This window comes from Pseudophryne corroboree, chromosome 1, assembly GCF_028390025.1.
Source record: "Pseudophryne corroboree isolate aPseCor3 chromosome 1, aPseCor3.hap2, whole genome shotgun sequence".
NCBI lineage: Eukaryota > Metazoa > Chordata > Amphibia > Anura > Myobatrachidae > Pseudophryne > Pseudophryne corroboree.
Genome location: NC_086444.1, coordinates 350,793,049 through 350,820,253, shown reverse-complemented (window position 1 = coordinate 350,820,253; position 27,205 = coordinate 350,793,049). Strand labels below are relative to the sequence as shown.

General features: G+C 45.1%; 1 protein-coding gene across 9 annotated transcripts in view; it reads right to left on the bottom strand.

Annotated features, from left to right (window-relative positions):
• ARVCF (ARVCF delta catenin family member) overlaps positions 1-27,205 on the bottom strand; it is a 1,509,311-nt gene that overhangs the window by 1,039,324 nt on the left and 442,782 nt on the right. The window lies entirely within an intron of this gene.

Below are 27,205 nucleotides of genomic sequence, written 5' to 3'. Positions count from 1 at the left end.
CAGCCGCCATGGTTGTTGGATTGGCACTGTCGGAACGGCCAAATCCGACAGCCCATTGAATACTGACCTATCGGATCCTTTCCGTCGGAAAGGATCCGACAGGAATTGAATATACCCCTTAGTTGGCAATTCAATTAAAAGTGATGGTGGTTGGAATGTTTCCCCACAACTCATGGCCACAAACATTATAGATATTCCTATGGAAATGCATGTAGCTCTTCCATAATTCTCTGCTATGTGAGCATTTGCGTACATCGCCAAGAACTGCATTGGCCCCTTAATGTGTCTGTGTATACGGACATACAGACAGCACTGTGAATTATTAAACTTCTGGGAGTTTCCAGGTAACGGAGAATTAGGAAATGTGGAGGATTTCCAACGTACTGTATAACATTTTAAGAGTATAACTGATTACATCTTTAACGACTGCCAATTCTGTCCATGCAAACAGAATGTGTGGGTTTGATTAAGTAAATAAAGTAAAAATCAAAAAGAACATAAAACATTTACAATATAAAATGACATTTATTTATGCAAGATCTAAAACAAGAAGGGGTGTGTTATATATACCGGACACACAGTTTGTGTTGCTTTTACTCCCACTGTTCATTCTTACGGTCCCGCCAGTACAGCTTGGATATTTAACAATAAAAACATAACAGTCTTAGGAGTGACTTGGCTGGAAGGTCATTTGTATAACCTCAAAATCACAAACTTTAGGGAGAAAATTCACTACCATAAAAATAAACAGTGATGATCTTTCTTTTATCTAAGACTGCCCCAAAAGGCAAGGTTTAACTCTGAAGCATTCCAACCAAACCAAAACTTGAAGAGCAGCATTAGTTAAATTATTACTATTCTTAATGTAAGACTCGTATTCTCATCTAAACCTACATCATATCTTTCACAAATTCCCATCACAGCACAGTGATCTCAGTTTACTGCTCCAATATCCAACATCCTTTCTGCTGACACTCTTTTACCGCTAACCAGTTACTATCTTTTGTCCTCTTACAAGCTCCGCTCTGTATCACTGTCAGGATGTATCCATACTCCCTCATAATTCATACTGTATGTTACTCCTTTCACCCCTTATGTTTAAGCTACCAAGTAATGTTTGAACTATCTTCCTAACAACAGGATTCTAGCTCTCCATCCATAATTTCTGCCTTACCCCAGGAACTGTACTGACATATTTCATTTATTCTTGCATTGAGTGCGCTTCCATCCTATCTTTGGTCTCTGTTCCATGCTTCTGTCATGTAATGCACCCATTTGATAATCTCCTCATCGTAAAACCTCTCCATATTATATACGGGTCTACTACGTTTTGCCGGTGCTTGGGATCCCGGCGCCCAGGATACCGTCGCCAGAATCCCGACAGCCGGCATGCAAGCAGCAGGACGAGCGCAAAACAGCCCCTTGCCAGCTCGCTGCTCTCACCACGCTATTTATTCTCCCTCCAGGGGTGTCGTGGACACCCCAAGAGGGAGAATAGTTGTCGGTATACTGGCTGTCGGGATCCCGGCGCCGGTATGGTGAGCGCCGGGATCCCGACAGCCAGCATATCGAATGCCTCCCTTATATACATGTTAATATGTATACAGCTGTTTGTTATAATACAGTCTTGTTTTAGTAATATGCTTGTTCACAATTTGGATTGGTGTGCTGACATATATATTGTAGATAGAACAAATTCAGGCCAAAAATACAAGAAAGTACAATTGGAGATTTATGACAACCAAAATGTGCTGTAACCTATACAATACCTTCATTTTCTAAACAGAAAAGCTTTAGAAGTTATTGTCATTAGCACTGGTAGAGTAAACTTGACAGCACTGTGACAGTCAAAGACAGCCACAGCTTTTTTCCAATACAAGTTCTGTGTTGTTCTGCTCTGTATACAGACTCAGTTATACATTATTATTATTATTATTATTATTATTATTATTATTATTATTGTCCTTTATTTATATGGCACCACAAGGGATCTGCAGCGCCCAATTACAGAGTACATAAACAAATAAGCAAAACAAGAAAACAGTGACTTACAATTCAAGACAATATAGGACAAGTACAGGGTATATAAACATAGTTGCGTCGGCAGACGACACTGAAATAATTATCAGGGTGGCAGAAAACTGAGGGATTTGGTACCGTCAAAGGGAGTATTGAAAAGAAGATAGGTTAATTAAGAGACGCAAATGCACATGAGAGAAGAGGGCCCTGCTCGTGATTACATGATGTATAAGTGTTATATATCAAACAGCACTGTCTCCTTGTGCATCCTAGCCTGCATTGCAAATGAGACACATTTTCGATAAAAAAGGTAGCTGACTTTAGCACAGTTGCAAAGGACCTGGCGGCTCAGTCCCACGAGGCAACTCAAACTGGGTGGCGTACTGAGACTGTATGTATGAGGACACATCTGTACTACAAGTGTTATTTCAGCCTCAGTAAACACTGGGGCTTGATTCAATTAGTGGTTCTGATTCAGAGATGGCCACAATGTCAATATTGAGCGATTTTACTACTGTGCATGTGCTGCGATGGTCTTGAGAAGGCGCCCGCAGTGGGGATTATTTGCAATGTGGCTGACAGTCAGGGACCATGTGTGGAAGGTAACGAGGGAGTGGTGACTGTAGTGCAGGCATGGTTCCACAATTTTTTTTTGAGGGGCGTGGATCACAGCTTGTGACTGCAATCCCATATGCAATTAAAACTGCTCGGCAACTTACTTCCTGCGCCCTTGCTGCGTGACCACATGCTTACTCAGATGGCCAATTATCGAGGGTAATTCAGACCTGCTCGCAGGTGTGCTAAATCTAGCACATTTGCGATCAGTTTCTCTGCTGACATGCGGGGTGACACTCAGAACAGGGCTAGTCCTCCCCGCATGTCTGCACTACCCCTCCCCGCACAGCTACAAAAGCATTGCACGGCCACAAAGCTTTTGTACCTGACAAGTAGCTCCTTGCCAGCGCAGCTCCTGCGCGCTGGCAGGGGGCTAACCGCCGCATCCCGGGTCGCAGCCGCCGCCCGACACCCCCCCCCCCAACAACGGTCCGGACACGCCTCAGTTGTCCGGGCCGCGCCCCGCCAATGGCGTTCTAACGCCGTTGGCATGCCCCCTTCCGCCCCGCAACCGCCTCTGCCTGATTGACATTGGCATCTCACTGGCTGCACATGCGCATAGTAATTCAGGCTGCTACCGCTGCCACTGCAGCGATGCAGTCTGATTTACTCCTATAGATCGATGTGCATCTTCGTACACAAGTGGTGGATCCCAGAAGGTGGCATCTCAATACAGATCCCAGTGGCTGCAACATTTGCATACTTTCATATCCATCTCTGAATGACCACACTATCTAAATTCTAACTGTGCATAAGTGCAGATTAATTCTAACAATATATATGTGTTTGGTATCTCGCACCCTTTTCAGGATATCTGAAAACGGCTAGGTGTGGTGCAAGTCATGCTGGTATCCCATCTCCTGCCTCTGCACAAAAGACCTATGGCATTTCCTGCAGAAAACAAACCACTTCTTTAAAATGAAATAAGGAAAATATTTATTTCTTTGACTATTCCTTTCACGTGTTCTGCCAGATTGGAATCTTGCTTTGTCAGTGAGTTTTAAACAGCAAGTAAAGAGATCTAAAAGCTGCCAAAGGCATGTAAACATAACCTGATCTTGTGGATGTAAGAACACAGGGGGTAATTCCAAGTTGATCGCAGCAGGATTTTTGATAGCAATTGGGCAAAACCATGTGCACTGCAGGGGAGGCAGATATAACATGTGCAGAAAGAGTTAGATTTGGGTGGGTTATTTTATTTCTGTGCAGGGTAAATACTGGCTGCTTTATTTTTACACTGCAATTTAGATAGCAGATTGAACTCACCACACCCAAATCTAACTCTCTCTGCACATGTTATATCTGCCTCCCCTGCAGTGCACATGGTTTTGCCCAATTGCTAACAAAAATCCTGCTGCGATCAACTTGGAATTACCCCCACAGTGAGGCCAGGGCATGGTTTCGTTTTTTCCATTTCTTTTCCTAAATGTAGCCTGGTCAAAGGAAATTAAAAAGCAACTATAACTATTTAGCTGAAGCACTGAAATTACTGTTTACCGTCTGAAATGATAGGATTATGCTCTCAAAGAAATCGTGGCTATTAGCATAACTTTGAAGGCAACAAAATATATATTTCTGACTACTGAACTGTTGCTATAACAACAGAATCTGAAAATCTGCAATAAATATGATACAGTGTCAATAACAGCAGCTTTAATATGCAAATAGACAGCTTTCTTTCTCGGGCAGCTTTACTTATTACGGTATCCTGTAGGGATCAAACATAATAGCAGAGTAAATCACCCACAATATGAGGTGTTCATGCAAGAGAAAATTATTCTGTAAAATATGTACACGATGAGCAGTTTAATATTCGGAAGTGATAAGCATTGCGCAGTGAGTGACCAATGGAAAAAATGCACCTGCAGTAGATTAAAAAAGCAGTGTAGCGAATAAAACCTTTTGGAGAACATCGAACAAACTTTATTTTTCAATACTACAAGGATAGCTCAGAAAGAATAACAATTTCTGCACTGGTCCCTATCAGGATAATCATGAGTATCAATAAAGTTCTCACATTTTAATCATGTTAATCAAACAATTCAGAAAAATTAAATGTATCATCATTCTGGTTTCCTCCGACAACACAAAAACATACTTGTAGATTAACTGGCTTCTGACAAAAAACGTAACTATAGTTTATATGTACAGGCGCCACTGGGACAGGAACTGAAGTGAATGACTAAAATATTCTCTGTAATGCACTGCAATATATGTGTGCTAAATCAATAACTTAATAAAACAGAAAAAACAAAGTGACAGCTTTAGTAATCCAAACCAATAGATGGACAATGCTGTATTGCCATTAGCAAAAATGTACTGCACATATTCATCAATATACATGCAATATGGTGACTGCTTTTGCAAAACCTTGTATACTTGTACAAGCACTACCATGTTTCCTGGAAGGTCAGTTTAATAATTTTATCTATTCTTAAAGCGGTGACCATCTGGTTGAATGCGGTAGAAGGATTGATGCGTTTCTTTGCATCCAAACACAACTTCGTCAGAGGCAAGTAGCAACACATAAAAAAAACATGAACCTATATATATATAGTGCACTTAATTAAACACAGGAAACACCTGTGCATACAATTATACAAACCTATACACTTAGTACACTGAAGTGCCAAAAGTCACAGAATAGGTGCCTAGTATCATGTAGACCCCTCTAGCCCTGCAAAGAGCAGCAACTTGATGCCTCATCGATCCCACAAGTGAAAAGAAGACATGTGAAGAGATGTTGACCCATGCCATCTGTACAGCTTCGGACAGCTCCCTGATATTTGTAGGTGCAGGATCTTGGGCGTGAATGGACTTCTCCACCAAGTCCTATAAATACTTGAGTTAATAGCGGGCGAATGATGTGGCCAAACCATTTCTCAGAACTCTCCAGAATGCTCCTCAAACTAATTCTGGACAACTTGGGACTGATAACATACATTATCTTACTAGAATATTTCATCATTGTGGGGGTACATGAAGTCTATTAAGGGCTGCAAACAGTCAACAAGCACTGTAACGTAGTGGTTACTAATCAATGACATGTTTAGGCGGACCAGCGGACCCAAACCATGCCACGTGAACACAAACACCACCATTATGGAACCACCACCAGCCTGCACGGTGCCTTGTTGACAGCTGGGTTTCACGGCCTCATGGTGTCTGCGCCACTCCTGAACCCTACCATCAGCTCAAAACAAGTGGATCCATGACTCAACCACAAATCTAATTAGCGATGTCACAAGCAAAGGTGAGACAATATGTCTGGTGTCATAGTGTTAACAGGGGCACTCTGGTGGGTCTTCTGCTCCCATATCCCATGGAAGCTAAATGACCTGCTGGATATACATCTGGCACCTCCTGCTTTGAATGTGGACATGATATGAGCCAGTTTGGTTTGTCTGTTACCACAGACAATTCTAGCCAGACCCCTCTGGTCACAATCATTAATCGCCCGTGGTCGGCCACTGCGCTGTCCACGGTGGGTAGTAATGCCTTCCATTATTATAATTATTATCTTTTATTTATATGGCACCACATGGGATCTGCAGCTCCCAATTACAGAGTAAACAAATAAGCAAAACATGAAGACAGTGACTTACAATTCAATACAATATAGGGAAGTACAGGATATATAAACATAGCTGCATCAGTAAACAGCACTGAAATAAGTATCAGGGCAGCAGAAAAATGAGGGCCACCTACCATTACCTGTACATACTGTTATCTCATGACTTTTGGAACTTCAGTATATATGTATAGAAAATATAAATATTATGAAAGACAATCCAATAGTCCACAATAGTAGTAACTGAACACTACTTCATATAGAACATACCTGACGGTATCTGCATTGAGTAGGAGCCATCACCCTTTGATCTCCTCCACACATATGACTGAGCTCATGCATTTATGGTGCAGGCGTTTCCAGACCATTTTTGGCGTGACTAGATTACCTTGCATGCAGTCGCTCCGGGTAAAAAATGGCCCAGGCTACCTGGCAGGGGTTAACCTCAAATCAATGCGTCTGCAATTACATTGCATACGCATCGCGAGGTGGCGCAACACACATGCTGGGCGGCCTTGCCCTGTGCTGGGAGGACCCCAGCATGTCAGTAGATGGACCTAGATCTTGTTGCGGAAAGCAAGATCTGCGTCCATTTCTGAATAGCCCCCTTAATCTGATGCTTCTGCCTTAATGAATTCACTTCTAAAGTGATAAAAATGCAAAGTATTGCAAAGTTCTAAAAAGAAAGAATATCATCATTATTATGTTAGCTTACACTCAACTATAACAATTTGTTAAATTATAAAGCCAGATGTTACCAGGACTCCAACTCTTTTTTAAATTAGTACATATAAGAGAAAACCCAAACTCAGATGTTATCATAAAAACTACTCATACAATGAACTCATGCACTTAGAACCAGCTTGAGATGAGTGCTTTGTTACATGGCACATTATTAGGCTGTAGCCATTAGAATATTAGAATAGAATATTAGCCATTAAGGGGTGCCCATGGCCAGTAACAATGCTCAGGTAGACTATCACAAAATGCTCAATCGGTATTAAGGGGCCTAATACTTGTATAGAAAACATACCTCATACCATACACCAAAACCGTCAGCTTGAACTGTTGCTATGAGGTAGGATAAATCCATGAAATCATGTTGTTTACAAATGCTGACCCTGACATCTGCATGTTGTAATAGAAATCATCTTATCAATTCCTTTTATAAGCAGACAGTAGTGTGACCTGGTGTGGTCTTCTGCTGCTACCCATCCATTTCAAGTTTTGACATACTGGGCGTTGAGAGATGCTCTCTGCATGCCACAGATGTAATACATGGTTATTTGCATTACTAACTCCTTCCTGTTCCTGACAGCTTTAATCATTCTGGCCATTCTCTTCTGACCTCTCTCATTAACAAGGCATTTTCACCTGCAGACCTAGAGCCCACTGGAACATTTATGTTTGCGTACCATTTTCAATAACCTCTATAGGCTGTTGTGAAAATTTCAGAAGATCATCAGTTTCTCAGATACTCAAAACCCCTGTCTCAATACCTACAATAATTATATGGTTAAAGCCGCTGAATCACAATTCTGACATTTGGGGGGATATTTAATTGTATGAAAAGTCGGTTGGGTGCCTGTTTTTCTGCTGCGGGGTACACTGGGCTCCACAAGGATAAACATAGGGGTGTAGAGTAGGATCTTGATCCGAGGCACCAACAGGCTGAAAAACTATGACTGTTCCCAGAATGCATAGCGCTGCCTCCTCTATAACCCCGCCTTCCTTCACAGGAGCTCAGTTTTGTAGTTGGTGCCGCAGATAGCAGGCACATAACAGAGGGGCTGCTCTGGGCAGCGCTAAGAAGAGCTTTTTGAGAAGAAAAGTGAAGACTTCAAGGGCTGCAGCAGTGTGTATATGTCTTTTGACATTCACTGCTGCAGCTCCATCTCTCCCCAGCGGTGCTGTACACTCCCGAGCCCTGGTTGCCGGGTAACTACAGCATGAGGCTCCGGTTTTCTTCCATGGTCAGGCACAAACGACGGGGGCTCTCCGGGATCGCGTGGCCGCGCTTCGGGAGGTGGTGAGTGGGTCCCGCTTGTGGGACCCGTACTTTATCGCGATCCGGCGCGGTCAGTGGGAGGCGGGCCGTGCGCGCTGGCGGTGGACACTGTGGCAGTACAGGCGATCCCACTAGATCACCAGGGCATGGGTGCAGGTCAGGTTTTCCCTTAAAACCGTTTTAATAGTAGCCCACAGTACCCGGTGGTTTTGCCAGCAGGGGGATAAGGCTTAGACCTGGAGCTCCTCCCCCAGCCCCAGGGCACCATTTCCCGCAAATGTTCCCGCCCTGGAGCTGCATATCTGTCTCTCCCTCACTCCCTGTCTGGGCGACATTTCTCTCAGCTACACTGTTCCTGGGACTGCTTGGGCAAATCCTCCTGTGTAAAGCCACCTGGTTGTCAGCGCTGTGACTTTACATGACACTTAAGTATTCTACCTGCCTATTAGACAGTGTTAGTTAAGAAAGAGTGCATTTAGTCAGGGTTTTCCAGTACAATTACCCTGTGATATACATCCAGTTCTTACTGTGCAGTGTTATAGCTATTGACTACATAGCTATATAAGCTGGTCCAGTGCAGTATTATTGTTAGTAATAACCTCTGCATTGTACAACTGTGACTATATGTGTGTGCATTAGCTTGCTGAGTGGTTTCCATTTCGTGTCTCACTCAACTTGCTATCCCTATATTCTATAACCTGAGGGGGCTTGGTGCGTCAGGTTTTATATTTATATAGTATTTTCACAAGATATACTTTAATACGTATTTTTCTCTGTGATTTTAGTCACCATATCTCTCCTTTATCTCTGCTTGTGCTGACTACACTGCGCAGGGGTTTGGGTAAGAGGTATTGTGCTTCTGCCAATTGTACTGTGTTACCTGATACTGCAAATTATATCATGTCTGCTTCTGAAGGTAACAGTTCTGGGGGGTAATTCCAAGTTGATCGCAGCAGGAATTTTGTTAGCAGTTGGGCAAAATCATGTGCACTGTAGGGGATGCAGATATAACATGTGCAGAGAGAGTTAGATTTGGGTGGTCCCTGCAGCTAACCCGCCGTGGGCAGACAATTTATCTGCTCAATTGAAGAAGTTGAATAAGTCCCTGACTACTAAAAAGTCTGACCCCCGCTCGCCCAAGCCCAAGGGGTCCTCTAAGCGAGCTCTTGTCTCCTCACAATCCACTGCTGTCACTGACACCTCGTCTGATGAAGATGGCACTTACACTGACCCCACAGATTCTGACACAGATACTGCTGATGGGGAAGGTAGTTCACATGTGGATGTTCCTGATCTTTTGGAGGCTATTAAGTTGATTTTACATATTACGGATGATCCCGAGTCATCCGTCCCTCCTAAGAAACCAGATAGGTTCAAGCGTCAGAAGGTGGTTAAACAAGTTTTACCTCACTCTGACCACCTAGTGGATATACGTCAGGAACCCTGGGAAAACCCTGGTAAGAAGTTTGTGCCTCAAAAGAAGACGCTGGCTCGCTATCCCTTCGCGCCAGAGCTGTCTAAAAATTGGGAAACGCCTCTTCCAGTAGACTCACATGTGGCTAGGATGGTGGTTTCCTCAGCTCTACCTGTCACTAACGTCACGTCTCTAAAAGAGCCTACGGATAAACGTGTGGAGGGTTGTCTAAAGGCGATTTACACCCTCACAGGTGCTGCACAAAGGCCCACTATTGCAGCAACATGGGCTGCAGAGGCTATTGAAGCATGGGCCTTGGAGTTAGAAGCTGAAATCTCTTCTGACCATGCTAGACAATGCTTGTCATATATTGTCACAGCTTATCACTATATTAAAGAGGCGGCTTCTGATGCCAGTATCCTAGCAGCCAAGGCCTCTACTACATCAGTCCTGGCTTGCCGGATATTGTGGCTGAGATCCTGGTCTGTTGATCCGGACTCTAGAAAAACCCTGGAGGTACTCCCTTTCAAGGGAGATATTCTGTTTGGGGAGGACTTAAATAAGATTGTGGCTGACTTGGCTACTGCCAAAACTGCCTGTCTGCCAAGTACCGCTCCTTCTGTGTCGAAGGCTAAAGGTACTTCATTTCGTCCCTTTCGTCCTTCAGGTAAAGCAAAAGGTCAGGCGTAAAACAAGCAGGCCCGCACTTCCAAACCTGGTAAGCCAAAGCCCAAGAGAGACTGGGCGGCCCGTCAGCCAGCTTCCAAGACCGATAAGCCTGCCGCATGACGGGGCGGGCCTCCCCCTGGGGGATCCCAGGGTGGGGGGCCGGCTTCTAGGGTATACCCAGGAATGGTTGAAGACCACTTCAGATGCCTGGGTACGGGAAGTCGTCACTCGAGGTTACGCCATAGCCTTCAAAAACCGACCCCCTCATCGATTTTGCCGGACAGACGTCCCGTTGGACCAGACAAAGGCAAACATTCTAAATTCGGTGGTACAGACCCTCCTGGATACAGGAGTCGTAGTACAGGTGCCTCTTGCGCAGAGGGGTCGGGGGTACTATTCTCCGCTGTTTCTAGTCCCGAAACCGAAAGGGTCCTCCTGGCCCATTCTCAACCTCAAGGCATTGAACAGGTTTGTGAAGATTTCCAAGTTCCATATGGAAACCCTTCGCTCTATAGTTCTGGCCTTGGAACCTGGGGACTACATGGTCTCCCTGGACATACAGGATGCTTACCTGCATATTCCTATAGCAGCGTCACATCAGCAATACCTGAGGTTTGCGATTGGCAACCTCCATTACCAGTTTCGGGCGTTACCTTTTAGTTTAACAACGGCTCCGCGAGTCTTCACCAAAGTTATGGCGGTGATGACGGTGGTACTCCGCCGTCAAGGGGTCAGGATACTGCCGTATCTGGACGACTTGTTAATCCTGGCAAATTCCCCAGAACTTCTCCTACGTCATCTGGATATGACTGTCCGGTTTCTACAAGCCCACGGGTGGCTCATCAACTGGAAGAAATCCTCCCTGGTCCCTGCTCAGAGCATGGTGCACCTGGGAGCGCTATTGGACACTCACAACAGGAGGTTGTTCTTGTCTCAGGGGAAAGTCCTGAAGCTTCAGGACAGGATTCGTTGCTTCCTTTCTCGTCCGCAAGTGTCGATACATTCGGCGATGCAGGTGCTGGGCCTCATGGTATCAGCATTCGACATGGTGGAGTATGCTCAATTCCATTCTCGCCCCCTCCAGAAGCTGATTCTAGCCAAGTGGGACGGCCTGCCTCACCGGATCAGGTCTCACATGATCTCATTGACTCCGGAGGTCCGTCTGTCGCTGCCCTGGTGGCTCCAGGACCGACAATTGTGCAGGGGCCGTCCCTTCTGGATATCCAACTGGGTCCTGTTGATGACAGATGCCAGTCTAAGAGGTTGGGGTGCGGTGCTGGAGCAACACTCCCTTCAGGGTCGGTGGACCAAGGAGGAATCCCTCCTCTCGATCAACATCCTGGAATTGCGGGCGGTCTTCAATGCGTTGAACCTGGCCCAGCATTTAATTCAGAACCGTCCTGTTCAAGTACAGTCAGACAACGCCACCACAGTGGCTTACATAAATCATCAAGGAGGCACTCGAAGCCGTTTGGCAATGAAAGAAGTCTCACGGATTCTACATTGGGCGGAACGCCATCTACCGGCCATATTGGCAATATTCATTCCGGGAGTCCTGAATTGGGAAGCGGACTTTCTCAGTCATCAGGACGTACATGCCGGCGAGTGGTGCCTCCATCCAGAAGTGTTTCAACTCCTAGTGGAAAAGTGGGGCATTCCAGACGTAGATCTGATGACGTCTCGACACAATCACAAGGTTCCGGTCTTTGGAGCAAGGACTAGGGATCCTCAAGCAGCATTCGTGGATGCGCTGGCGGTGCCGTGGAGGTTTCGGCTGCCGTACGTGTTCCCTCCGGTGTCACTCCTGCCCATGGTAATTCAGAAGTTCAAGCAAGAAAAAGGAAATCTGCTTCTCATAGCTCCAGCGTGGCCCAGACAGCACTGGTTCTCAGACCTGCAAGGCCTATCGTCAGAGCGTCCAATTCTACTTCCACAAAACCCAGACCTCCTCGTTCAGGGCCCCTGTGTCTACCAGGACCTAGACCGGCTGTCTTTGACGGCGTGGCTCTTGAAGCTTCCGTCTTGAGGGCTAAAGGGTTTTCTGAGGCGGTCATTCAAACTATGTTGCCGGCCCGGAAACCGGCTTTGGCTCGGATTTACTATAGTGTCTGGCATTCTTACTTTGTTTGGTGCGCATCTAACGATTATGATGCTTCCAAGTTTAGTATAGCCAAGTTGTTGGCTTTTCTTCAGCAGGGCCTGGACTTAGGCCTGCGTCTGGCCTCCCTCAAGGTTCAAATATCTGCCTTGTTGGTGTGGTTTCAGAGAAAAAGTGCAACCTTACCTGATGTGTATACCTTTAGTCAGGGTGTGTTGCGTATCCAACCTCCCTATGTCCCGCCTGTGGATCCTTGGGACTTGTCGGTGGTTTTGGAGGCGTTACAAGAGTCTCCGTTTGAACCTCTTGGTTTAGCTGATCTTAAGTGGGTTTCCCTTAAGGTGGTGTTTCTGCTGGCTATTGCGTCAGCTAGAAGACTGTCGGATTTGAGTGCCTTGTCCTGTAGTTCCCCATATCTGATATTTCCCCGTGATCGGGCGGTTCTTAGGACTCGTCCCGAATATTTACCTAAGGTGGTTTCTTCGTTCCACCTTAACCAGGAGATTGTGTTTCCGGCACTTGTTTCTCCTGATCTGTCTCCCAAAGAGCGGTCTTTGGATGTGGTACGGGCTCTCCGTATCTATGTGAAGAGAACTGCTTCTATTAGAAAATCTGATTCTCTCTTTGTGCTGTTTGGATTTCACAAACGGGGCTGGTCTGCTCACAAGCAAACTTTGGCCAGATGGATTAGAATTGTGATTGCACATGCTTATGTGAGGGCTGGTCGGTCGGCTCCTGCTCACATTACGGCCCATTCTACTCGGTCTGTTGGACCTTCTATGGCAGCCCGTCGTGGTGCGACCCTTGAACAATTGTGCAAGGCGGCTACGTGGTCCTCTGTGAACACGTTCATAAGGTTCTATGCCTTCGATACTGCCGCTTCCCAGGATGCTTCCTTTGGACGCAGGGTTCTTGTGCCCGCTACAGTGCATCCCCTCCCATAAGGAACTGCTTTAGGACATCCCCTATGTCCATCCTTGTGGAGCCCAGTAGACCCCGCAGCAGAAAATGAGTTTTATGGTAAGAACTTACCTTTGTTAAAACTCTTTCTGCGAGGTACACTGGGCTCCACAAGGCGCCCACCCTGACGCACTTAGCTTCTTTCGGTTGGTATGGCATTAGCCACTGACACTTCTCTCGTGAGAGTGTGGTGTATGTGGCTACTAACCGTTGTCGTCTCTTTTCCTGCTACTGCATTGGGCTGGTTAACTAAAAACTGAGCTCCTGTGCAGAGAGGCTGGGTTATAGAGGAGGCAGCGCTATGCATTCTGGGAACAGTCAATGCTTTTCAGCCTGTTGGTGCCTCGGATCAAGATCCTACTCTACACCCCTATGTCTATCCTTGTAGAGCCCAGTGTACCTCGCAGAGAGTTTTAACAAAGGTAAGTTCTTACCATAAAACTCATTTTTCCTTTCTAATAGAAAGGGAAAAAAAACAGACTCCCAACTAACTTTTCAAACAATTGAATACCCCCATTGTCTGAATAAGCCGACTATGGTTACATGCCCTCTTTCACTCAGTTACTGACACATTATTGTCTGAATATTTGCATTAACAAGCAAGTGTACCTTTTGAAGAGGTCACTGAGTATATATTAACCATTACAACCTTATACTTCAGTTACCCCAAAGAAGTGACCTTGACAGAACACTAACTGAACTGCAATTGGACAAAATCAAACGCATGACTGCAAATACTTTGCTAAGGTTGAAGGTAAAGGAGTCTGGCTATAAAATTAGGTTAGGTGGTATAGAAGTGATGAGTTACACAAAGCTTTCACTACAATCAGGTATATGTGGAAACACTGTAGGGAACTTTATACACATTTTCTGGTTTTGCTCAGTCCTAAAAGGCTTTAGACTAGGTAGCTTCAATTTTCTCAGTGATACATGGAAATTATATTCCTGCAGACCCATGATGTGTGCTGTTATACCTCACAGCCTCATCTCAAGATATAACAAATATGTGATTAATCCTTATAGTTTACAGAAAGTATTCTTCACCGTCTAGGATGAGATGAGATTTCTTTCAATCAAAAAAATACATATTATTGTTTTCAAGCATTTATTCTAACTGGACTGAATTTACTAAAACACCAGATTTTCGTTCATTGTAAAATTAAATAGTTGACCATAGGTCATCTCTAAGAATTTGGGTCAATGCGTCATCGATTAATTAGCAACGCTCCTTAAGTGTCACAACTGAGGGCCTGAGCTGACGGGAGGCAGCCTCAGTTGTAGGGGCTGAGATGTACCGGAACCTGGGAGGTTGTATCAGACCCCTGGACATGTAAGTAACATGAATAATAACTGCCTGAAGGCGTGACCACGACAACTTAGATAAAAGTCAATGATGTTTATTATGACAACTCCGCATCACAGCAGCAATAAAAGAAAACGAAAAAGTCAGCAAAGAATAAATACAGTTCCTGAGTACTACAGCATGGCAGGAGCCACAGGGCACTGGTAGTGTGAGATAGTTCTTATGATCTTCTAGATGGAAAGTCCTTACCAGGCCCGGCTGTAGCAATGGAGATAACCCAGGATTATACCAGCTGGTGTTCCAGGAAGAGCTGGGTTGCTGAAGATAAAACAGCTGCTGTGGATACTGGCTGGAACCAGACTGTTGTTAGCACGGAGTGGATACTGGCTGGAACCAGTTAAATAATAAATGAACTTTGGGAGCGATGAAATGATAATTCCGGTGGAGAGTGGTAAAGTGTAGAAAGGACACCGGCCCTTTAAGGGAAGCTGTACTCTGCTGGAAGCTGAGGCTGGAAGCAGGTAGTGTTGTAGCTGGAAACAGATGAATCCACAATGGATTGGAGAGTCAGGCTACACCGCAGGTGGAATGCTGGTGCGGGTCTCTATGGTGGAAGTCTTGAGACAGGAGCTGGAACCTGGAAGACAATCATAGAAGAGAGACAAACAGGAACTAGGTTTGACAACCAAAGCACTGACGTCTTCCTTGCTCAGGTACAGCTTACTTATACCTGCAGCAAGGAAGGGGTTGGCTAGGCAATTATGCAAATCAACAACACAGACAGCAGATTGGTGGAAATGATCAGATGACAGAATCCAAGATGGCTGCGCCCATGCAGACACTTGGAGGGAAGTTTGGTTTGTAATCCATGTGGTCTGGGAAACAGTAATGGCGGCGCCGGCCACCGGAGACAGGAGACGCCAGGCTGATAGATGCACATTTAACCACGCGGGCACAGCGGAGGCCGCGGCTGATGAAAAGACCACTCTGTATGTGGAAACTCAGGAACAGCGGAATCCGGTCCTGGAACGCTGAGCCCGCCTTAGGAGGCATCTGAAGGGTAAGTAATGGCGTCCAGATACCCGGATCGTGACAGCACCCCCCCCTTTAGGAGTGGCCCCAGGACACTTCTTAGGCTTTAAAGGAAACTTTGCGTGGAAATTTCGGACCAAGGCAGGAGCATGGACGTCAGAGGCATTGGTCCAAGAGCGTTCTTCAGGACCATAGCCCTTCCAGTCAATGAGATACTGAAGTTGACCGTAACGGTGACGTGAGTCCAGGATCTTGGCCACTTCATACTCAACGCCTCGTTGAGTTTGGACTTTCGGAGTTGGTGGAAGTGAGGAATGAAACCGATTCAAGATTAGCGGTTTCAACAGGGAAACATGGAATGTCCTGGGTATTTTTAAGAAGGGAGGTAACTGGAGTCTGTAAGCGACAGGATTGATGACTTGATCAATTTTGAAAGGACCGATGTAGCGAGGTGCAAACTTCATACTGGGAACTCTTAACCTCAAATTCTTCGTGGATAACCATACCCGATCACCCACCTTGAGAGCAGGAACTGCTCGACGCTTCTTATCCGCAAACTTCTTGTACCTGAACGATGCCTTGAGCAGAGCTGATCGTACGCTCTTCCAGATATTGGCAAACTGATGCAAGGTGATATCCACTGCGGGAACAGAAGTTGCTGGAAGCGGTTGGAACTCAGGGACTTTAGGGTGGAATCCAAAGTTGGTGAAGAATGGTGTTGAAGAAGATGAAGAATGATACTGGTTGTTATGACAGAACTCGGCCCAGGGAAGTAATTGAACCCAGTCATCTTGAGAGGAGGACACATAGATGCGGAGGAAGGCCTCCAAGTCCTGATTCACCCTCTCAGTTTGACCATTGGTCTGAGGATGGTAAGCCGTGGAAAACTTTAACTTGACTTGGAGGACTTGACATAAACTTCGCCAGAATTTGGCTGTGAATTGAACTCCTCGATCTGAGATAATTTCTTCTGGAAGACCGTGGAGTCGGAAGATCTCTTGTATGAATACTTGAGCCAACTTGGAAGCTGACGGAAGACCGGTGAGAGGAATGAAGTGTGCCATCTTGGTGAACCGGTCAACTACCACCCAGATGGTATTGAACTTGTTGCACATGGGCAAATCTGTAATAAAATCCATCGACAAATGGGTCCATGGTCGACGGGGAACAGATAGTGGAACCAGTTGCCCCGCAGGCGACTGGCGGGATACTTTATGTTGAGCACACTTTGGGCAAGATGCAATAAACTCCAAAACGTCCTTTTTCAGAGTTGGCCACCAATAGGACCTAGAGATAAACTCCAGGGTTTTTTGGATACCTGTATGTCCGGCAAAACGGGAAGCATGGGCCCAATGCATGAGCTTCTTCCTTAGTGTCGGCTTCACAAAACTTTTCCCTGATGGGGGCGTAGAGTCCATCCCTACCGTGGAGAATGCCAACGGATTTATAATAGGATGCTTGTCTGAAGACTCTGACTCATTTTCTTGCTCCCATGAGCGGGAAAGGGCATCGGCCTTGCGATTCTGAGAGCCCGGACAGAACTGGAGTTTAAAGTCGAACCTGGAAAAGAAAAGTGCCCATCTGGCCTGACGAGGGTTGAGACATTGTGCGCCTTTTAGATATAGAAGGTTCTTGTGGTCTGTAAGGATGGTGATTGAATGAGAAGCTCCCTCCAACAGATATCTCCACTCCTCTAGAGCGAGCTTGATGGCTAGCAACTCCTGGTCGCCAATGGCATAGTTGCGCTCCGCTGGGGAGAACTTCCGTGAGAAGAAACTGCAAGGATGTAAATGACCATCTTTAGCCCTCTGAGATAACACCGCTCCTACTCCAACGGAGGAGGCATCCACCTCTAAGATGAAAGGAGAGTCGATGTCAGGCTGTTTCAGGACAGGTGCAGAGATGAACCTCTGTTTTAAAAGATGAAAAGCTTGCATGGCTTCTTCAGACCACTTGGACGGGTTAGCACCCTTCTTGGTGAAAGCAGTAATAGGCGCCACAATGGTGGAAAAGTCTCGTATAAACTTTCGGTAATAATTGGCGAACCCTAAGAACCTCTGGACCCCTTTGAGGGTTAAGGGTACCGGCCAATTCTGGATTGCTTGTAGTTTCTCAGGATCCATCTCTAGTCCGGAACCGGACACAATGTACCCTAGAAACGGAATGGACTTGACTTCAAAGACGCATTTCTCTAATTTGCAGTAGAGATGATTGACACGGAGACGGGACAGAACCTCCTTTACCCAGAAACGATGTTCCTCTAAATCGTTGGCAAAAATGAGGATATCATCTAGATAGACCACGACATGACGGTATAGAATGTCTCTGAAGATCTCATTGACGAAATGCTGGAAGACAGCTGGAGCATTGCTCAATCCGAAGGGCATGACGAGGTACTCATAATGTCCGTCACGGGTGTTAAATGCGGTCTTCCACTCGTCACCCTCACGGATCCGGATGAGATTGTATGCACCTCTCAGGTCCAGCTTTGTAAAGATGGTAGCTCCGCTAACTCTGTCAAAGAGCTCAGTAATCAGGGGTAAAGGATAGCGGTTCTTGATGGTAATGTCGTTCAAACCTCTGTAGTCGATGCACGGCCGCAGACCACCATCTTTCTTCTTTACAAAAAAGAAGCCTGCGCCGGCTGGAGAAGAAGAAGGTCGAATGAACCCCTTTGCTAGGTTCTCTTTAATGTATTCCTCCATAGAATGTGTCTCGGGGAGAGACAACGGATAAGTTCGGCCTCGAGGTGGAACCTTCCCTGGAACGAGATCAATCGGGCAGTCCCATTCTCTATGAGGAGGAAGGATATCAGCAGAAGCTTTACTGAACACATCCGTGAAATCTTGATATGGAGGAGGTGGAACATCAGACGACCTGGGGGAGGAAGAACAGACAGGCAACACTTTAAACAAACATGTCTTAGTACAGGAGGAACCCCATGCCAGGATTTGCGTAGTCGTCCAATCAATTGTAGGATTGTGAAGACGGAGCCATGGAAGGCCCAGGACCACAGGATGTGTGGCTCTTGGAATCACTAAAAATGAAATAAGTTCGGAATGAAGAACTCCCACTCTCAGACGAACTGGTAGAGTCCTTAGAGAAATAACTGTATCAAAAATTTTACTGCCATCCACAGCAGTTAAGGAAAAGGACGAAGGAAGTCTCTCGGTGGGTAGGGACCACCGTTTAACATAGGCTTCAGTAATAAAGTTCCCAGCTGCTCCGGAATCCAGGAGGGCAATGACGTTCTGATAACGTTGAGCAACTTGAAGCGAGACTGGGAGGTTACAATCTTGAGGAGATGGAGAGGAGATCATTACTCCTAGCCGGCCCTCTCCTTGGCGAGCTAGGATTTGGAGTTTCCCGGACGTTTGGGACAGGCATTAATGGTGTGAGACGGAGCTGCACAATACAGACAGAGAAACTCGGAGAGACGTCTTCGGCGCTCAGCAGGAGTTAAACGGGAACGGCCAATTTGCATGGGTTCATCTGTAGTTGGTGACAGTTGGCGAGGAGGAGGAGTAGAAGATTTTGGAGCAGATGATCTTCCACGCTCAGTTGCTCTCTCTCTGAAACGCAAGTCAACTTTCGTACAAAGTGAGATTAGCTCATCTAACTTGGAGGGTAAGTCTCTGGTAGCTAACTCATCTTTAATACGCTCGGATAAACCATGCCAGAATGCAGCATACAGGGCCTCGTCGTTCCATGCCAGTTCGGATGCCAGGATCTGGAACTGTATAAGATATTGTCCTACAGTACGTGATTCCTGGCGTAAACGGAGAATCTCAGACGAAGCTGAAGTTACCCGGCCTGGCTCGTCGAAGATGCGCCTGAATGTTGACACAAATGCAGTGTAAGAATATAGCAGGGTGTCGGACCTCTCCCATAACGGTGATGCCCAATCAAGGGCTGAGCCACTGAGAAGAGAAATAATGTAGGCAATTTTTGTACGGTCACTGGGAAAATTGCCAGGTTGTAGCTCAAACTGAATCTCACACTGGTTGAGAAATCCCCTGCAGAATCTTGGAGATCCGTCAAATTTTGCTGGCGTTGGAAGATGAAGACGTGGAGCAGAAATGGGTAAGGTGGGTGGGGTTATAGCTGGAGTCACTGTGGTTGACGCACCAGACGCGCCTGATCCACGGAGAGTTGTCTGAATCCCATCCAGCCGAGTAGAGAGATCCTGGAGACAGCGGATGATGTGGCCCTGTGCAGCCTCCTGATGTTCTAGTCGGGCTGCCAGTTCTTGCATCGGCCTGGCCGCTTGATCCTGGTCTCCGGCTGGATTCATGACGTCAGTGCTTACTGTCACAACTGAGGGCCTGAGCTGACGGGAGGCAGCCTCAGTTGTAGGGGCTGAGATGTACCGGAACCTGGGAGGTTGTATCAGACCCCTGGACATGTAAGTAACATGAATAATAACTGCCTGAAGGCGTGACCACGACAACTTAGATAAAAGTCAATGATGTTTATTATGACAACTCCGCATCACAGCAGCAATAAAAGAAAACGAAAAAGTCAGCAAAGAATAAATACAGTTCCTGAGTACTACAGCATGGCAGGAGCCACAGGGCACTGGTAGTGTGAGATAGTTCTTATGATCTTCTAGATGGAAAGTCCTTACCAGGCCCGGCTGTAGCAATGGAGATAACCCAGGATTATACCAGCTGGTGTTCCAGGAAGAGCTGGGTTGCTGAAGATAAAACAGCTGCTGTGGATACTGGCTGGAACCAGACTGTTGTTAGCACGGAGTGGATACTGGCTGGAACCAGTTAAATAATAAATGAACTTTGGGAGCGATGAAATGATAATTCCGGTGGAGAGTGGTAAAGTGTAGAAAGGACACCGGCCCTTTAAGGGAAGCTGTACTCTGCTGGAAGCTGAGGCTGGAAGCAGGTAGTGTTGTAGCTGGAAACAGATGAATCCACAATGGATTGGAGAGTCAGGCTACACCGCAGGTGGAATGCTGGTGCGGGTCTCTATGGTGGAAGTCTTGAGACAGGAGCTGGAACCTGGAAGACAATCATAGAAGAGAGACAAACAGGAACTAGGTTTGACAACCAAAGCACTGACGTCTTCCTTGCTCAGGTACAGCTTACTTATACCTGCAGCAAGGAAGGGGTTGGCTAGGCAATTATGCAAATCAACAACACAGACAGCAGATTGGTGGAAATGATCAGATGACAGAATCCAAGATGGCTGCGCCCATGCAGACACTTGGAGGGAAGTTTGGTTTGTAATCCATGTGGTCTGGGAAACAGTAATGGCGGCGCCGGCCACCGGAGACAGGAGACGCCAGGCTGATAGATGCACATTTAACCACGCGGGCACAGCGGAGGCCGCGGCTGATGAAAAGACCACTCTGTATGTGGAAACTCAGGAACAGCGGAATCCGGTCCTGGAACGCTGAGCCCGCCTTAGGAGGCATCTGAAGGGTAAGTAATGGCGTCCAGATACCCGGATCGTGACATTAAGTATGGTGCTGAAAAATAAATCACAATGCCTTACCACACCATCTTCTTAAAATGGGCAAACACTTTACAATTATCTGGCAGATTATCTGCCAGATCTGGCTGGTTGGAATAAATATCTGGTAAGGGCTTGTATTTTAAAGTGCTGCTTGGATTTGTAAGTGTGAGTTGATAACAGCAAAAGGTGAGTTCTGACTATTCTCTGTCTATCCATATAGGGATAGTAATATTGTGAGAGAAAGTTAATCTGAATCTGATTGTTTGTATCTATACTGGGTTTTTTTGCATTTGTATCTGTACTGGGTTTTTTTTTTGGAGGGAAAAAAGTGTGAGGTGAAAAGCCAGAGGGAGGGGGTTGAATCAGGTGTGAGTAATCAGGAGAAGGAGGAGGAGGGGCTGACTAAAGCAGCTGGCTGAGCCTATATAATCAGTGTTTAGTCTCTTTGGAGCTTGCTCTTTGTAAGGGCTTGTATTTTAAAGTGCTCCTTGGATTTGTAAGTGTGAGTTGGTAACAGCAAAAGGTGAGTTCTGATTATTCTCTGTCTATCCATATAGGGATAGTAATATTGTGAGAGAAAGTTAATCTGAATCTGATTGTTTGTATCTACACTGGTTCTTTTTTTGCATTTGTATCTGTACTGGGGTTTTTATTTGGAGGGGAAAAAAAGTGTGAGGTGAAAAGCCAGAGGGAGGGGGTTGAATCAGGTGTGAGTAATCAGGAGGAGGAGGGGCTTACTAAAGCAGCTGGCTGAGCCTATATAATCAGTGTTTAGACTCTTTGGAGCTTGCTCTTTGTAAGGGCATGTATTTTAAAGTGCTGCTTGGATTTGTAAATGTGAGTTGGTAACAGCAAAAGGTGAGTTCTGATTATTCTCTGTCTATCCATATAGGGATAGTAATATTGTGAGAGAAAGTTAATCTGAATCTGATTGTTTGTATCTACACTGTTTTTTTTTGCATTTGTATCTGTACTGGGGTTTTTATTTGGAGGGGAAAAAAAGTGTGAGGTGAAAAGCCAGAGGGAGGGGGTTGAATCAGGTGTGAGTAATCAGGAGGAGGAGGGGCTTACTAAAGCAGCTGGCTGAGCCTATATAATCAGTGTTTAGACTCTTTGGAGCTTGCTCTTTGTAAGGGCTTATATTTTAAAGTGCTGCTTGGATTTGTAAGTGTGAGTTGGTAACAGCAAAAGGTGAGTTAGAATACAGAAAAAGGTGAGTTTTATAATACACAATCAGGAACACACATATTGCAGTGCCATTAAACTTCTGGTGAGGCTGCAAGGGGCTGACCTTGTGAGTGAGTGAGAGGGTCTCTTACTTGGAGTAGCAGAGGGGCTGTGATTGTGCGTGTGTGAGGGGCATATTTTTTTTTTTAGCAGGAGCTGGAAGCCGAGTGAAAAGGAGGTGCAGTGAGCTGGAACAACTGCAACTGCTAAGTGGAGTATAGGTGCCGCAGGAGAGAGTACTACGGCTGCATAAAAGTGAAGGACCAAGAACCGCACAAAGATAGATAAGTATAAGCCATCTTAATTATTGTATAAGTGAGATTGTTTGTCTTCTACTTTTTTTTTTTGCTACTTTTTCTTTGAGAGAAACAGGGAGTTAGACCTTACAAACAATATGGGAGGGGCTGTAATTGGGGACCTCACTCAGTGCATGTCGTGCAAGATGTATGCACACCTGGAGCTACCGGCCCAGTGTGATTACATCTGCACGAGGTGTGTGCGAACGGTTGCCCTGGAAGCCCAGGTAACTGATCTAGAGCAAACCGTTACGCGACTGAGGGAGATTCACAATCTCGAGCGAAGTTTAGACAGAACGGTGGAGGAGTTGCGGGAGGGGTCACTGGTAGAAGAGGATGATGATCAGGTAGCCAGCTGGGACACAGTTAGAAGGAAGAAAAAGAGGGGGAGGCTCGACATCTCCAAACTATCAAACTCGAACAAATTTGCCCGACTGGACGAGGAATTGGAGGATGATGGTGAAGAAATGACGGTGCCGGAGGAGACTGCATCCTCTAGCATCCAGAGGAGCGGTCCCTCTGGCGCGGTTGGGATAAAAGATAGTGAGGTACCTAGTCAGATGGTGGTGGTAGGGGATTCTATCATCAGGAAGGCAGATAGGGCAATCTGCTACCGGGACCGGGATCGCCGTACAGTCTGTTGTCTCCCAGGTGCTCGGGTACGGCACATCGCGGACCGTGTAGATTGTTGGGAGGGGCTGGGAAAGACCCGGCGGTCTTGGTGCACGTTGGCACCAATGACAAACCTAGCGGAAGGTGGGATGTCCTTAAGAAAGACTATAGGGACTTAGGAAAGAAACTGAAGGCAAGGACATCTAAGGTAATATTCTCTGAATTATTACCCGTGCCACGCGCTAGTCCAGGGAGGCAGAGGGAGATTAGGGAGGTAAATGTGTGGCTTAGGGATTGGTGCAGGAAAGAGGGGTTTGTGTTCCTGGAACACTGGGCAGACTTCTCAGTCAGGCACCATCTCTTTTGTCATGACGGATTGCACGTGACTGAGGAGGGGGCAGCAGTGCTGGGGAGAAGGATGGTTAGAAGGTTGGAGGAGATTTTAAACTAGGAGCCTGGGGGGAGGGTTCAGCTAGACTAAGGGTCATGCAGTGAGAATAGTGGGGATGGCGGTAGTAAACGAAATGGGGGAGAAGTTGGTGGGAGGGTAAGAGCAGGCGGTAAGGTTACCAACATGGGTACTAAAAGAGATTTTACTAAAGCACAAACCAATGACGATTACAGGTCATCATTGCTACATAAGGCGAAAGATGTCCCTAACGCAAGGGAAAATACTTATCTTAGTTGTATGTATGTAAACACCAGAAGCATTACTGGTAAAAAGGGTGAACTAGAAATACTTGCAGCAAGCAAACAGTATGATATTATAGGCATTACTGAAACTTGGTGGGACGATTCTCATGATTGGACAGTCAATCTAGAGGGCTACATACTGTTTAGGAGAGACAGACTAAATAAAAAGGGTGGAGGGGTGTGTCTTTACGTAAAGCCGTTTTTAAAACCTGATATACGGGAAGATATTCAGGAGGGGACTGTAGACACTGTCGAGACATTATGGGTAGAAATTGCATGCGGGAAAAAAGGAATAAAAAAGTTAGTATTGGGTGTATGCTATAGGCCGCCTGGTATCAACGCATCTGATGAGGAATTGTTACTAAAGCAAATTGAAAGAGCAGCAGTAGTAGGAGACATAGTAGTGATGGTAGATTTTAACTATCCAGAGATAAACTAGAAAAACGATTCATGTGATACTGCTAGGGGCAATATGTTTTTAAACACACTTAATGATAACTACTTAGTTCAACTAATTGAGGAACCAACTAGGTACAATGCAATCTTAGACCTGGTATTAACAAACAATGGGGATTTGGTATCAGGTATTATAGTAGGGGAACCCATAGGAAACAGCGACCACAATATGGTCACATTCAATATCAGTTTCCATAAACAGCCCTATACTGGCTCAACTAGGACTCTGAACTTTAGCAAAGCAAATTTTGATAAGATGAGGGTATTTTTCAGGGATATTGAATGGGAAGGTTTGTTTTTAGGAAAAAATACTACGGAGAAATGGGATGTACTAAAATTCCTGCTAGCTAAAAATACACTCAAATTTATTCCTACGAGCAGCAAAAAAAGGAATAAAAATCATAAACCGATGTGGCTTAACAAAAAGATTAAGGAACTTATGGGCAAGAAAAGGCGAGCATTTAAAAAATACAAATCTGACGGGGAAGCAGAGTCATTTCAGCACTATAAGAAATGTAACAAAATATGCAAAAAGGAAATAAAAGCGGCTAAAGTAGAAACTGAAAAAACTAGTAGCAAAGGAAAGCAAAGCGAATCCCAAAAAATTCTTTAAATACATTAATAGCAAGAGATTAAAGAAGGAGAGTATAGGCCCTTTTAAAAGACAAGTTGGGAGTCTTAAGCAAAAATGATAATGACATAGCGGACACACTAAATGAGTTTTTTTCAACAGTACAGGTTGAGTATCCCATATCCAAATATTCCGAAATACGGAATATTCCGAAATACGGACTTTTTTGAGTGAGAGTGAGATGGTGAAACCTTTGTTTTTTGATGGCTCAATGTACACAAACTTTGTTTAATACACAAAGTTATTAAAAATATTGTATTAAATGACCTTCAGGCTGTGTGTATAAGGTGTATATGAAAAATAAATGAATTGTGTGAATGTAGACACACTTTGTTTAATGCACAAAGTTATAAAAAATATTGTCTAAAATTACCTTCAGGCTGTGTGTATAAGGTGTATACGTAACATAAATGCATTCTGTGCTTAGATTTAGGTCCCATCACCATGATATCTCATTATGTTATGCAATTATTCCAAATTACGGAAAAATCCCATATCCAAAATACCTCTGGTCCCAAGCATTTTGGATAAGGGAGACTCAACCTGTATTTACTAGAGAGGACCCAATTCAGGGACTAACATATAATCTCAATAATGAGAATATCCCACTGATAGGTACTTATTTAAGCGAGGAAGTAGTCTGTGACCGATTAAAACATTTAAAGATTAATAAGTCACCAGGTCCCGATGGTATTCACCCAATGGTTCTAATGGAGCTTCATTCTGAACTTGCAAAACCGCTATTTTTGATCTTTAAGGATTCAGTAATATCAGGTATGGTTCCCAAAGACTGGCGTATAGCGGAAGTAGTGCCTATATTCAAAAAGGGAAGTAAAGCTGAACCAGGTAATTATAGACCAGTTAGTCTTACATCTATAGTGGGGAAAGTATTGGAAGGTATTCTAAGAGATAGTATTCAGAAGTTCCTTGAAGTCAATAAGGTCATTAAAAGGAATCAACATGGGTTTATGAAGGACAGATCCTGTCAAACCAACTTACTTGGCTTTTATGAAACAGTAAGCGCAAACCTAGATCAGGGTAAAGAGGTGGATGTAATCTTTTTAGATTTTGCCAAAGCGTTCGATACTGTACCACACATGACACTTATCTACAAGCTACAAGAATCAGGGCTAGGAAGCACAATATGCACTTGGGACAAAAACTGGTTAGATAATAGGGAGCAGCGCGTTGTGGTTAATGGATCTTTTTCAACTTGGACTGAAGTGCTAAGTGGTGTGCCGCAAGGCTCAGTATTAGGACCGCTATTGTTCAATATTTTCATTAACGACCTAACAGAAGGTCTAGAGAGCATGGTGTCAATTTTTGCAGATGATACCAAATTGTGTAAAGTTATAAATGCGGAGGGGGATGCTGAGTCGCTTCAGAATGACTTCGTTAAATTAGAAGCTTGGGCAGCCAAATGGAGAATGCGCTTCAATACAGACAAGTGTAAGGTAATGCACTGTGGTAACAAGAACAAAAATAACACCTACCTACTAAATGGGGTAAAATTAGGGGATTCTGTACTGGAAAAGGACTTAGGTGTCCTCATAGATAGCAAACTAAGCAGTAGTACCCAAAGTAGGACTGCAGCAAAGAAGGCTAATAAGATATTAGCATGCATAAAACGGGGAATTGATGCTAGGGACGAGAGTATTATACTCCCGTTATATAAATCACTTGTGAGGCCACACCTTGAATACTGTGTACAATTCTGGGCACCTTACTATAGAAAGGATATCCTGGAGCTAGAAAAGGTTCAAAGGCGGGCGACCAAACTAATTAAGGGTATGGAGACGCTGGAATACGAGGAAAGGCTGGCAAGACTAGGCATGTTTACACTGGAAAAGAGGAGATTAAGGGGGGACAGGATCAACATTTACAAATATATAAGGGGACAATATACAGATCTTGCGCAGGACCTGTTTTTGGTTAGATCAACACAGAGAACTCGTGGACACTCGCTCAGATTAGAGGAGATTCCACACAATACGGCGTAAAGGCTTTTTTACGGTAAGGACGATACGTGTTTGGAATTCCCTGCCTGAGGGAGTTGTAATGGCCAACTCAGTCAACACCTTTAAGAATGGGTTCGATAAATTCCTAATGGATAAGGATATCCAGGGTTA